The following is a 15,991-nucleotide window of genomic DNA, read 5'->3' on the forward strand; positions in this document are numbered from 1 at the left end:
TCGTGAGAAAATGTGAAAAATGTGAAATGGGCCAATATGACCCATTTCACATTATAGATGTCCCCGTCGTCACCCCACGATAGACGCGAACCCGAAGTGTGGCGAGCGCAGCGAGCCCGCGAGGGGCGGCGGTGCGCGTCCTCCGACCTTTTCATTCCCCTACTATCCACTAGGGCGTGGAGTGAGAATAGAATAGTGTGGCGAGCGCAGCGAGCCACCGAGCCCGAAGCGTGGCGAGCGCAGCGAGCCCCGCGAGGGGACACGGATACCTTCACAGGTAAACGCGTCCCTTCGCGGGCTTCACAGGTATCCGCGTCCCCTCGCGGGGCTCACTGCGCTCGCCACGCTTCGGGCTTGGTGGCTCGCTGCGCTCGCCACACTATTCTATTCTCACTCCACGCCCTAGTGGATAGTAGGGGAATGAAAAGGTCGGAGGACGCGCACCGCCGCTCCTCGCGGGCTCGCTGCGCTCGCCACGCTTCGGGTTCGCGTCTATCGTGGGGTGGGGTTTACGTCGTTAAATTTGGGGGTCTAGGGAATATTTTACATTGAATCCAATGTAAAATCGGGTCCCAGGGACCCAATTTACGTTTTATTCAATCAAAAAATCGGGTCTAAAATCGGGTCGGTCGCGATGCGATCGACCCGATTTTTCCGACACGACCACCCCGATGTAAATCGGTGTGGCCGTGCTAGGAAACAAGTACCCTTTTTTCTCTACGGGCAGGATGTTGGTCACGTGGATGTCTCTGTGCAGGGTTTATCATACTACTACACAAGTATTCTAATGTATGCATTGGGTCCTTGTATGGCTTGCCTCCTACAGTGTAACCTTCATAGTGTGCCCATCATGGCTGCCTCATCTGGTGCACCTGTGGATGGGATGAAAAATACATGGACCTGAGTATACATTGAAATCACCAATTTTGGGAAACTTCTTTTAGGGGTAATCTATTCCACCCAGGGTAATCCTACACAGAGCGCCTAAAATGGCTGCCGCACCTGGTACCTTATTAGGGTGGAGTACACAACCCATGGAAGTTATTATCCAAACTGCTGCACCATGCATTATACACACTGTGTGCTCAAGGGTTTCTTTTGTCTGTGACTTGTCTGTTACTGTACTACCTACATCCTCTGTATTATGTGCATTGTTATAATGTCTGTAAAGCGCCTTGAGTCCTGTTGGAGAAAGTGCGCTATATAAATTAAACTTACTTACTTACATACTACACACTGCTTATCAGTTTTATTATAATTAACTCTGCAATATAATATTTTTTTTGAGTTTAGCATAATTTAGGCCGAAATATGGTACCACCAATTGCGAATAGATGACCTTATCTGGTGGGTCCGTAAAACTAACTCCCCATAAACAATAGACAATATCGATAACAGTATTGTCAGTGCTCCAGGTGAACAATCAAGTGCATACACACTGAACAATATAGTTACCGATATCATTCAGTGATATCACCCGCCCCTGCTACTAGCATGTCTCATTGATGATATAGTCAACATTGAGCATGCAGCACAGACAATGGGATGGGGGGGGGGGGGGGTGTCATTAACAATGCGTAGGAGCACACATCATTAACGATATTGAGTGTACACATTTGACGACATGAATGATTTATCATTCATGATATCATTACTGTTCATATAGTTAACAATATATCGGCTAGTGTGTATGGGGCTTAAAGTTCAAGTTTAGGACACAAGAGCCCCAGAACAGCTATTTATAAAACGGTAAACAAATATTTTGTGAAAAAAATGGTGTAAACTATACTTTATATTCTTTTTTTCTCTGAAAAAAGTGCCAGTACTGACCTAAAATTATATGTTGAGATTTATATTAGTTTCTGTAGTCTGGAAAACTAGTGTATGCAGATAAAGGTTAAGGAGGGTATTCAATCACCGGCGACCATCTCCTCAGGAGAAGATGGCCGCCAGGCCGTATTCAATGCTGTCTTCCCTGACAGCATTGAGCAGGGTTTCTCGGCAGAACGAGCTTTACAAGCAGTCAAGCTCATTCTGCCGTAAACAGCCGGGAAGTGACAAGCTCCCGGTTGCAGCTCGCCTCTTCCCGGCTGCAACTCGCGACCACGCCCCCTTCTCGCCTTGCTGCAGGCGGGACATTGAATCCTGCCTGCGTGTTCTCGGTCGAGCAGATCGAGAACGGGTGAGAGCAAGCTCGACAGCCGTGACCCCCAGATTGAATACCCCCCTAAATCTCCCATATTGGAAAATCCAATACCTGAAATATTCCGACATCCCAAAAATTTGGAGCACAGCTGAGATTGTGCCACCTTTACTTTCTGATGGCTTAATGTACACAAATTTTGTTTCATGTGCAAAACTTATAAACATATTGGGTGACGTTTAATGGGATGCGATTTTTAGTAAGGTTCTGAAATTGCTCATTATGGCATTTTCCAAATTAAAAATTTTTTTTAATGGAATGCAAATTTGCAGGTAAAAAGTGCGATATGGTGTGATTTTTAGTCATGAAAATATGCATATTTTAGTAATGAAAATGTGCAAATTAGTTGACATGTGCGATTTTGGATTTGGTATTGTGCGTTTTTATTTTAAAGGCGTGGGTCCCCCCTCATGAGCATAACCAGCCCTGGGTTCAAAAAGCCAGTCCTGGTTTAAAAAACTCAAGGGGCCCCCTTGATTTTTTTAACCAGCACCAGCACAAGTAGGGGTTCCTCGTATTTCAAGATCCAGCACCGGGCCCAACCAGCCATCAGTGTAATGTCACAGCTGGGGGGAGACTTTCTATACACGTCCCCCTGGACAAAGTATTACCCCCTGACCAATCAGGGATCCTGGGACCCTACCAATGAAGGGGTCCTCCACTCTCCAGGATTAACCTGCCCAGGCTGAAGCCTGGGGCTGTCCCCGGTGCCCCTGTGCGGTGGGCAACGGGCTGATGTTTGTGTAAAAAATAGAACAAACTATTGTTTATTGTAGTGGAACTATGAGTCCCAGTGTGCCTTTTAATGCCCCGCATGCTGAGACTTTTGGTTCTCCAAGTCCCTGCATGCGGGGCAGGCTTGCTGGGACTCATAGTTGCCCCTTGATTTTTTAAAACCAGGATCGGCTCTTTGAGCCCGGGGCTGGTTTTGCTCAGGAGGGGGGACCCCATGCCATATTTTGATTAAATTTTTTACTTTGAGACATTTTTATGGACAGAGCCATGCACAGATCTCACTGGTCTGTGCATGGTTCTGTCAATCTCCTCTGCCAGAACCTGGTCTATTTGTGTTTCAATTTTATGGTAATATTTTCACAAAATAGCATCCTTTTAAATTTGTTAGTTGTATACTTTTTAATTGGAAAAACATCTGGATGTGAGCTGAAGTGTGCCGAAAAATCGACAGATCAGAATGTGCGATTTGCGCGGCAAAAAGTGTGATTTTTTTATCACAATTCGCATCCTTTTAAGATGGCAATTTCGGAAGTTTTTTGACCAAAAATTTCCAAAAGTTGGGATATCTCATCCCATTAAATGACACCCATTGTGTAATATTAATCTTCAGGTTATGTGTATCGGGTGTATATCAAGCATAAATGAATCTCATATTTAGAGTTGGTTCCCATCTCCAACATACAGTATCTTAGGCCCTTATTCTGATCGGTGCGGATATTCCCGAATTCTTACGGTGCGGTCCGCACGCCACGGTGTGCTGCCGCGTGCGGCCATCGTCCGTAGAAACGCCCACGTGTCCTCCGCATTCGGACGGAGTCACTCTTTAAGAACAGGGCGTGTTTACGGACGACATACAAACCATGCGTGTGCGGGAGAAACACTCCGATTCTGCACGGTATTACAGAGTATTACAGAGTATGCACGGGAATACCGCATCCGAACGGGAGTCAAGCGGTGCTTCCGCACGTAAGCGGAGTATTTTCGCCAAACAACCCACTATTATGTATATTCTGCAATACATCACATGACCCACTTATTCAATTACCTCACCTCATACAAAAATGCTTATTTGGAATTGGAATCAATTAGATGCCAATATATCCTTACAAGCATGCCTAACACATGCATTGCACACATTAACCCTTACAGCAATTGAAGTGCAATGGTTTGTATTAGACCCTGTGTAAAATATTATAAACAATCTACACATATACTGTTTAATGTGCAAATAAAACCAACAACTGTGAACTTGCATAAACCATTTATTTGCAGGAAAAATTAACATTTAAATATAAAACTATAAAATAATAAATTACATTAGTAAATCTCGCAGGTCCTGGAGATCGGCTATTAATAGGCGCAAATGGTGGCCCATCCGCAGGAGGGCCCCACGAACCCCCTCATCTGCCGGTGTTGTGGCATCTGTGGGCATGTCAAAGGGGCAAAAATTAGTCATGATATTCATGCATACATTTCACATACTGCTACATAAATTTCAGAAATGCTAGGTGACATGTGTATATATATATATATATATATATATATATGTAGAGAGATAGAGACACACATAGATAAATAGATATGACACATACATATATACATACATGCAAATTTCTTTACTACATACTGTGTTTTTTTCCCTCTACCCTTTACTCTGCAGAAGACATAACAGTCATAGTGTTTCTTCTCATTCACAACCCACCCATGACTAACCAATGACAAGCATGTCATGGCCTCCGTCAATAAGAACTTGTCACAATCTCCTCAGTCTAAGTTCAGTGATGGTTCGTGGCATGGGAGTTCTGCAAATGTCAGGAATGCACAGTACACATCCTCAAAATCATAATTCAGTCTAAACCAACCTACAATTCTGTGAGGGCCAAAAAACAATCTGAACTACAGGGGGTGTTTAGGTAGAGGAGGCTCCAGGGACACTGGCAACTTGTGACTCCATTCCAAGGTAGGCCGGCCCATACTCCATTTATAGCATACATCATAGTTTAAAAATAACATTCAACAAAAAGATAGATTCCACTATATGATGGGTCAGAATCGAGGCTTGCAGCAGGTGAATTTAATCCACAAATGATCCACTCATCCCTTTACTCCAGGATCCTGTTTAACTACAACGGTTATGTGGCAGTCAAACTGGTGCTCCAAGCCATCCCACAAACCTGTGTAATTCAGAGGTGTCCTGGATGAAAGGGATGCCTTGGACACCCCATCTAACCCGTACCTGTATCTGTAGCTACCCACTTTGGGTTCTGTATTAATAGTATTGTAACAAAATTTATCATCACCAGTGCTACATAACAAATACCAGTACAACTACTTCATGAATGATGCATTATGTATACATACCGATCTGTTGGGCCTCCGGCGCCTGACACGCCTCCTCCCCCTCGGATTCAGACAACTCCGGGGCAACCGTGGCCTCCTCAGCCACCTCCTCTGCCAGCTCCTCCGCCACCTCCTCCGCCACCATTACCTCCTCCACCTCCTCATCCGCCACCACCACCTCCTCCACCACCACCACCTCCTCCACCTCCTCCTCCTCCGCCACCAACACCTCCTCCTCCGCCACCAACTCCTCTTCCACCTCCTCCACCACCACCTCCTCAGGCACCTCCTCCTCCTCCACCACCTCCTCCACCACATACTCCTCCTCCACCATATCCTCCACCTCCTCCACCATCTCCTCCACCATTTCCTCCTCCTCCTCCACTTGCTCCTCCTCCACCCTCGCCGGCACCTCCTCATCAGGCTCTTGGACCTCCTCCTCGGCCTGGGCTGCCTCGGCCTGTTCCCGTGCCTGTTGTGCTCGGGCTCGTGCTGTGTGGTAGAAAACAAAATCATGGTCAATGTAGGGTCATTGGGGCACATGTATTAATCCATAACAAGACATACATGGAAGGGTGATAATGTTGGCAAACGATGCTTGAAAGTAGCTCCTTAGTGTTAATGGACTCCAAAATGTGACATTTAAGTTATGATGTGATTGTTAGTAATTTGTTCAATCATTACAACCCTGGCATTTATCAATGTTTAACACATATTAGATCTGGCACATTGTATGCATCAGAATCATGAATGCTATGTAATTACATAGAAAAGCCACATGACTGCATGTTAACCAGGAAGAAGCACACATAACAGTCTATGGACTTTTAAACCCATGGACACCCACTTATCATGAGACACATTTTATTGTTTATATATGCTATGATGTAAGTGCGAAATTTCATAGCTAAAATACTCACAATCAGCTATCTCGCTCCTAATCTGCTGTAGAAGCTGGGGCTGGCGCCTGCGGAGGTCCGACCACCGCCTCTCTAGCTGGCCGATGGTCCTCCGCACCCGAGTGCGGGCGAAAATCCGGCGCCCTGCCGCAGCATAGGCCCGGCGCTTCTGGCCATTAGTGATAAAGGGCCCCGCACGGCCCAGCCTTGTCTCCATGACGGAGACCAGAGCCCTCAGTTCCGCAGGCGAAAACGGCTCTGCCCTGCGTGTCTCCGCCATGTTAACAATGGCATCAATCAACCAATCATGTGGTGGCATTGGTTTATCACAGTTATTTGTGTTAATAACTTTATTGTTCATCTTTACATGAACAGCGTCTCTGCGCCAACACAAATGGTGACAAATTCGCATGCCTTCAAAACAGTAGTGCTGATGTATGGCAATGAACAAATCTGATATATATAAAACACAGTGTGTATGCACTTAGCAAATCCAATAACGCCTCGCTCCGCCAACCAACGCGTGCTATAGCTTAGCAACGCATAGCTGTACTTAGCATTACTTACTCTATGCATCTATGTGTATGCGTACATTTATGTTTAAAAGACACATACACATACTTGCAGGTATCCTGAGTCCAGCATTATACACCAGCGCTGCCTGGCTGCCTGCCTGGCTGCCTGCCTGCCTGCCTGCCTGCCTGCCTGGCTGCCTGCCTGCCTGCTCCTTGAAATGTTTAAACATGTTAATAAATCCCAATATCATATATATATATATATCTATATATCTGCAAACAAATCATACATAAACACAGAAAAAAGTCCCCACCACATTAGAGAATAAATCAATGTACTCACCAGACATCAGGGATAGTATCAACTACAATAATGAAGATATAACAAACAAATAAGATCCCTTGTACAAAGTATAATAATGAGCACCTATATTGTACTTCCCCCAAAACTAAGCACATATGATAAATATCTACTATTTCTTTGCCATTAGGAGGGCAGGCTGGCTAATTGTCGTTTTGTAACACTGACAACTACCACACTGTACTTATTTGAAGGGGTGATTTTTACCACAATTGGTGTGTTCTGGTCAACTAGATAAAATGTACCTGAAGAATCTTAGCGCCACAGAGTCCCGCAGCTGGTATCCCCTCCGGCATTCAGGGGCGCGGGATGGGCGCATGGGCGGATCTTGCGGCTCAGATGGAACCTCCCACTCATCAAAGGGTATCTCACGCCGCACAGCAATGTTATGGAAAAATATACACAGGCCCACGATCCTCGACACCATTTGAGGCGCATACTGTAAGTCACCACCAGTGCGGTGGAGCACTCTAAATCAACCCTTTAAAAGGCCAATTGAGCGCTCCACCACTTGCCTGGTGGCAACATGCGCCCGATTGAATGCCTCCTGTGGGCCCGGTTCTGGGTAGCTGTACGGCGTAAGTAGCCAGGGCGTACATGGGTAACCGGAGTCACCCAGAACCCACGCATCACGGCCTTCCAGCTCTTGTAGTCTTTGCCATATCCCGGTTTGTCGGATGACATGAGAGTCATGGGCACTTCCGGGAAACTTCGAGTTGAAGGCGAGAATTTCCATGGATGGGCCACATACCACCATCACGTTCAGTGAGTGGAACAATTTGCGGTTCCTATATATCTTCTCACTTCGAGATGGAGGCACAAATGGTACATGGGTGCCATCCACAGCCCCTATCACATTAGGGAAGCCAGCAATTTGATGGAAGGCCTGCTGGCTTCTGCGCAGGGTCTCGGTGGCAAATGTCATGGCCATGAAGTGCCCCTTGCGCCTGAACATGGCCGACGTCACACGCCTCAGGATTCGGCAGAAGGCCGGCTGAGATATTCCAGCAAGTACTGCCACTACTTGTTGGAATGATCCTGAGGCGCAGAAATGCAACACCGCCAGCAGCTGTGTGTGAGGCGGAATTGCTGTCGTGATCCCGTGTAGAGGTTCCAGATCACTCTCAATTAACGAGAGCAGATCCAGAATTACATGTGGCGGTAACCGGTACCTAGTAAGTACCTCATCATCGGGCATAGCAAACAGAGTCACCCGTGTGCGATAGATTCTAGCACGTCCTGGCCTCCTTGGGCGACGAGTGGGGAGAGCCGCAAGTGCCCTTAGCCTCCTTTCCATGTACGCCATCATTGCTTCAGCAACCTATAAAGAAATGAACATAAATACTGATGCACCTATGCACATAATGGCCATATCCGACTACAAATAGATTTGTAGCCTTCAATACGTACAATAGATGGCCGCCCCGTCAAATCGCGAAGATCCATTTGACTCTATAATGATGTAACAATAATATGAACTCAATACACACCGTCCTAAACACACAGATGCTTACAACATCGAACTACTAAACACTACTTGAGTATCAAAGGTGTCTGCATTTGTTGCCGACATCATGTACTATGAGACATTTCAGCTATTGCTGGGACATGTTGTCCTGCAATAGATGAACACACACAGGTTTAAGACCTGTGAGTGAAATAGTGAACATGTGACATGTTGCAATAATGCTACAAAGACTTTGCTGGCCCAACAATCTGTAGTCAGTGAGGCAATGGTGCATACATTCATACACTTACATTGTTAATGGATATCATATCTACAAGGACCATGGAAGAGCTTACCTTAGACCCTGACAAGTCCAGATCTGGAGACAAATGATTCTAGCAGCAACTCACTATTTATAGGCCTCTCACATGTGTGGTCTATAACAGTAGTGATGAGTATTGCATGACTTGTGGCCTGGATTTTCTAAGGGATTGGGCTACTTTTAGCTTGCAATCAAACTCCACAATACCACAGTAGTCATGAACCAAATGTCATGTCATGCTAGCAAATAGCATGTGTATTGTGCGATAGTCACAGGTGTATCAGAAGATTCTATGCAATGTTAGAATTGGTGACCAGTATTTTATGTCGAAGTTTCGCCAGGTTTTACACAATGGAATTTCCGCCACGTATGCGGCGCGAAAAAACAGCAACGTACGCTCGCGCACGGAACGCAGCTGCCGCTGATGTCCGCCAAACAGGATACACAAACAGTATATAAAGGTGTATTAGAATGTGACAATGTTGTTGCTAACATGTCTGGATCACAATCAGAGGTGGACCAGGAGCTGCAGCAACTATTTGACCACATGGACTCCAGCACCTCCTATGTGCCACTGCACATGCGGCCAGTGGGAAATGAGGAGGCTGCTGGCCCTTCTACAGCAGGGCAACCTGCACCTGACCATTCTACAGCAGGGCAACCTGCACCTGGCCCTTCTGCAGCAGGGCAACCTGCAGCTGGCTCATATGCACCATCAGCAGAATCATTTGGAACACAACCGGGGACTTCACAAGATAGTACCATGGCCAGCACTTCAAATACAGCGACACGTGCCAGTAGGCGTGGGCGTGGCAAGGGGAGAACGAGGGCAACAGAGGAACCAAGTACAAGAAATAAGGCATATGAAGCACAGGAGCTTGCCATCCTGGTTCCCCGAGCACGTGATTGGATTGAGTGTCCATCGGAGAGGCTGACACACACACGCAGATGGAAGATTTGGGAAGACATAACGGCAGAGATTAATGAAGTTGCGCCACAAGTTCGTGAGGCGGACCATGTCAAGAAGAGGCAAGTTGTTTTGTGATACATGTGCCCAGTAATAGACAAGTAATGATTGAATTCATGCTTAGATGGATTTTGCAAATGGCCGGTGAGGTTGTTACGATACACAGACATTATTGACATGTTATTTAGTTGTGAGTTAGAGTAGGGTGATTGTGAATGTGTATTGTAACGGTTGATATCATAGTTGCATGTAATGTTATCTTTTTGACATTAAGCACATGTCGTAATATGGAGCACAGAGCAATGGCTGCAACAGCAAACATCTGGAGTGACATGTATTAATATGTCAACTTACATTGCAGGTGGCAGGACTTCAAAACCAACCTGAAGAGGAAGATGACCAAGCGGTGGGAACACAGCCAGAGATCTGGGGCCGGGCCCATGCCATCAGGGCTAGAGTTCACCCCCCTGGAGTTGATGGCCGAGAGCTGTGTATCAGTTGAGGAGGTCAGGGGGGTGAGCACGATGGATAGCGAGGCCCCAGCTGAAGTGTTTGCGTCTTTTATTGAAGGTAAATATTTGTCATGCCATAAGCTTGTGCAAGTAATTATCGTAGAATGTGTCCTAATTGTGTTTATCATTTTCCACAGACACCCCACTGCTTGGTGACGACTCTGCTCAGGAGGTGGAGGAGTCCGTGCCACCTGGCCCCAGTGGTAGGCCTGTGCAGCAGCAGCCATCGGCCCAAGCCGATTTTGCCACCTTGGCCCAGATGCTTGGGGACATAAACCAGCAGGGAGAGTTGGCATCAGAACGGATGCGTAGGACCGAGGAGATCATAGCGAGCTTGGTCAGCACCCAGCAGGCCATCGCTGGGAGCATGCAGGCCATGGCTGAGGCGCATCAGGCCATGGCTGCAAGTGCTCAGGTGCTGGCCGAGCAAGCCACCCGCCAAAATGATCTCCTCCTCCACCATAATGAGCTTATGGTGGAGCTAGTTAACAGCAACAGGGTCCTAATGTCATCCGTTTCTGGTGCATTACCACCAGCAACACTCCCTGCTGGCAGGAGGGGTAGACCAGCCAACCCCTCACCAGCATCTGCTCCACCTGCCCCAGCATCTGTCCGTGGCCGAAGAGCTGCTGCACAGGCCAAGGAGCCTACCAAGGCCAAACGTGGTCGCAAATGAACTTGTGGCTGCATTAATCTCCACCGTTATGTCATCCCAACTCTTCCATTGTGCTGTGTGTGTCAGCTTCTTGTGTCCAATCACGTGCTGAGGGTAACCAGATGAGCCCTTGCTTCAAATGTCCTTTTTGGTTCCCCTGTTGCCCTCTTTTGCCTGCCATTACTGTCAGCTGTACTTGAAGTGATGTTGCTAAGTCCCCGGTTGTGTTCCAAATGATTCTGCTGATGGTGCATATGAGGCAGCTGCAGGTTGCCCTGCTGCAGAAGGGCCAGGTGCAGGTTGGCCTGCTGTAGAATGGTCAGGTGCAGGTTGCCCTGCTGTAGAAGGGCCAGCAGCCTCCTCATTTCCCACTGGCTGCATGTGCAGTGGCACATAGGAGGTGCTGGAGTCCATCTGTGTGCAATTATATTTGTTTTGTATTATAATTTATTTTGGTACATTCCTGCCATGGTTTTTTTTTTTGGGTTATTTTATTTTTTTGTCATTGCATCACAGTGGCATTGACTGTGAAATGTATATAAATAAATTTATTTACTTTACTAAAAATTGTGTGGTTTCATTAGTACATGTCGAATACACATGTGTATTGCTAGTATTAATATTCAGTCATGTCCATTGTTAGCAGGTTGAAAGTGTGTGACAAGTACAGCATATGTGGGTGATTAGTAAGGTTTCCTTGAAGCAGCAATGTTTTCAATTAAAGCACTGACAAGCGTCCTATTAGTGAGTAATGAGTAAAGGAGTCGATTCTATTGGGTTCAGGTGTTAATGCTTGTAGTCATTAGGCGTTCCGTTCGCCTACCGCAGGAACGAGTGGTGTCCGCAAAGCAATAGTAGCCTTTTGGACACCGCACATTTCTTCACTTTTTGTTCGCGTGCATTCGGAGTGGTATCCGAATGCACGCCCCCCAACATAAGTGTACTCCCCCGTGTCCGCCCATGTTTCCGCCCCGTTTTGCCCACTTTGAAACTACGCCCATGTGTCATTCCGCATGACGCCCATAATACGCCCATATTTCCCGACTGATTGCGGTGAACAGTTTTGTACGGGATTTGCCCGAACAGGTACGGAGTCAAGGCGTGGCACATGCGCGTTGCGTTCTCCACGCATGCGCAGACGCCGTAAAGACGCGATCCGAAAGTATGCGGAAAAGTATGCGTCAATCAGAATAAGGGCCTAAGTAGGGTATGCAAATATACTTCTGCTCAGAGGCTCTTTTTGCAATTCAAACAGTCTGGTTTAAATGTTTAAATTTATTGTAATTTTTTTTTAATTCAGTGGAGTTCAAGAACATTCATTTGCACTCACTTCCAGTTTATCCGGAACACCTCACAGCTTACAATATTGTTTTTAGGCCAAAAATTTGCACCAAGGTAGCAGGATGAATAAGCTAAGCGAAACAAATGGGCAGCAAAAACAATGGACTGATACAGCACACTTAGCAGCACCCCTGGACTGATATGGCACAATTGGCCGCACCCCTGGATTGATATGACACACTGGGCAGCACCCCTGGACAGATACGGCACACATGGCATAACATTTAGAAGCACTGTTGATTTATGGGATATTTCCTGCGCACTGAGGTTTGTGTAGCGACTAGCTGCTGCACCTATCGGCTGACCAACCCGTGGATAATCTTTACACTTAGAAGAACCCCTGGATTGATGCAGCACTCATGGAATTATAAGACACACTTAGCAGCACCCCTGGATAATAAGCCACACATGGCAGCACCCTTGGACTGATACGGCTCACATGGCAGCACCCCTGGACTGATACGGCACACATGGCAGCACCGCTGGAATTATACGGCACACAGGGCAATCTATCTTGGACAGTGTTCTCAATTGAGAGAACACTGGTGATGACTAGATTTATACTGCACGCAATAAAAATTGAGTCAGACAATAGCAACGCGTGGGACTGCACATCACCATCGCCGGGGGCCATACACACAGAGCAATTGGTGCTTCACTTCTAATTATGTGTATGGCCCATTACAGTTCAAGACTGTATAGGACAAGTACAGGGCATATAAACATTTCTGCATCAGCAGACAATACTAAAATAAATAATAGGGTGGCATAAACCGGAGGGACTAGATGCCATCGAAGGAAGTATGGAGATGGTTTAGTGTAATAAACACTCACCAGCTGAAACCCCTCTCCACTCATGCTCCATCACCAATGTACAGTCGTACCTGCTATCTATATAAACCAATACCAGTAAGTGAAAGGGACAGTGACCCCAAGTGCACCACCAGTGAGCAGCTACTCTATAAGTCACCCCTGTTATCCTCCACCTAATTGGTGTGCAGTGTTTCAAAGTATAATCATATTTGATACAACAATATATCATAAAACAAATATTTTTTTTATTAATTAAAAGATTTTTCTTTAAAATTTCTTTAGTTGTATTCAATGATTTCTTTCAAGTTGCCGTGTTAACCCAACGCGTTTCGCCCTTTTGCAAAGGCTTCCTCAGGGTTTTTTTTAATATACACAGAAAGAATAATCAGAGATCAGACACTTGTGTACAATGGCGGTCTTAATCAGACATCCCACAATCTCGAACAGTAGAAAATCCAAACACCATGAAACAGGGAGTGGATCCTCTCAATTCCCAACTAATAGCAATTAAAATAGTTGGAGGGCCAAGTGCCGGACGGAAAACCACCTCACGATGTTCCACCCTCAAGATGGAATTTCTTTATGACAATGGGGACTCAAGTTTCCCAGTGATAAAAGGCCAACTCCTGGCGTAATGCAATCTCTGTGTGACTTCCATCAGACAGGAAGTATCTGGTCTCTTCATAGTGTAAATCATCCATTGGTATGTGCCTATATAACCAGCATTATCAACATGCACACATCATTTCCAACATATTTGCCTTGCGTTTCAGATATTTTGGTTATATCATGATAGCAATACTGGAAACAGAGCCAGCTGATTTAGGGCTGTACCAGAGCTGAGAGAGACCTAATAAAGCTGGTCTGTCTTAGTGCTTCCGGTGCAGTGTCTGCGAGGTTCAGTTCTGTATGGTTGAATCCTTGCCTGCCAGACCAAAATGTTTGCTATGATGCCCAACCAGGAGTAAGAGTGAAGTCTCCAATCAGGCCCCGCATCTCACCAGCGCATATAGATGCTGATACTAAAACCAGAGTCAATTCCACATGCTCATATTTCCCTTTAAACTGTGCTGTGCCATAGTTCCACTGACTTCTCTACTGAGCCTCAGAGCATCTGAAATGTCACTTACTGTACTTGTAGAATAAACCCAGATTGCCTAACGGCAATAAATAAAATGATTTTCTACTTTATTTAATATACAGGAAGCTTATTTTTAATAGCTATCCCGCAACGCAAGAAAAAAAAAACATCATGAGGCGAAAAACCAAACCTTATCATTTGAAACTATAATTAATTATTCCTTAATGTAACTCACATTCAAATTTTCAGATAGTTTACATATTATAACAGAATACCCCAAAACGATTTTTATGGGAAGTCATACAAAGCCAGTATAATTAATTATAATGTTTTAATAGTGTTTTTAACCAAATTGAATATATTATTACTGATATTAATTTAATTGCAAGTCTCAAACTAGCATGTTCAAAATCTAACTGGGTGACATTCAAGTGATTATTTTGCTATTTGTTCAGAATAATATAGATAAGTAAATATGAATAGACCCAAAAGTAGAGTTTTTCCATTGAAAAACATTTTAATGTTCCCAATATAACTGTTAGCTGTAAGTTAGTTTACTTGTTTTATTTTAAACAAAAAAAGCAAACAGTATACAAAAGGAAAGCGCGTTCTAATGAATGCAGACACGCAGAGGCGCCCGTACATTGAGGGTAATAATATTACGCACAGCTTGACGAAAAAAATCATAAAGGAGCAAATGTATTGTACGGTTCCTTAACTAGACATAGATAATATGCTGTTTCAGTCTTTCACAATGTATTGAAAGAATGTTAGACGGAGACGTCAGAATTGTTCTTTTGTATATATTAATTTTAGTATCTTGACTCAAACGGTGGCAGAGCAGTATGGGGTGAGCGATAAAGTTTATTTTGAATGGTAACAATTTAAATAACAAAAGAACAGTTTTAACAATAACTATTGTTCAGTTGCAACTGTTTTTCAAAGTCTTTGCTGTATATTGTATGTGTACTGCTGCTATACACTTTCCGACCAACAAAAGCACACACTTTCCCAATTTTCTAAATGATTTCCACTGACACCTCTGTTGGACAGGTTAGGCTGTGCAGTAAATGCCGTCATGCTAAACAACCTGTTGCACAATATAATACTGCAGCTACCTTAAGTTACCTGACCGCTGAGCATGATCATTACACAATATTTTAAAACTAGTAATTTGGACACATCATTCACCAGGTTGGTATTGTGCAGAGACATTTTTTGCTTTCCCTTTCCCTAGAGAGTAAACAGATCCAGGGCCAGATGCACATGATAATGCCTGAAGCATTGCGAGCACGGTGAGCCATGCAAGAGGACGCGGTACCCTTAGACAGTGTCCATACCGACCTTTGTCAACATAGACACCAAAAAAACATGAAAAATTCATGTTTACATTTTCCATGATGACCAATAGTGGACGACCTTTTGACTGTAGACCTAGACATTGTAGACCTAATGTACCGTAACCGCTGCTAAGCTAGGTGCTGGGCCGCCATGTTTTGGGTCACGTACTGTACATACGTGGCCCACCCCACAAACGGTCCGTGCGCACCTGCATTGTGCAGACTGCACCGCCAATGCCATGTCAACACTCCCAAAATGCTGCAATGATACATATTCAGTTATGTACTATGTATGTATGTATTTATAACTAAGTTGAACATGAATGTGTGAACGGTCGAACGGCATGAATAAAAATGGGTTTAAAAACGCATGTTCAAATATTTATTATTTCACCACACACCAATGATTTTTTCGATTATGCGCACGTGCAGGGCTTCTGTGCGGGCACCTACGCCAACA

The sequence above is a fragment of the Crinia signifera genome, chromosome 1, assembly GCF_055691185.1.
Source record: "Crinia signifera chromosome 1, ASM5569118v1, whole genome shotgun sequence".
In the NCBI taxonomy this organism is placed as follows: domain Eukaryota; kingdom Metazoa; phylum Chordata; class Amphibia; order Anura; family Myobatrachidae; genus Crinia; species Crinia signifera.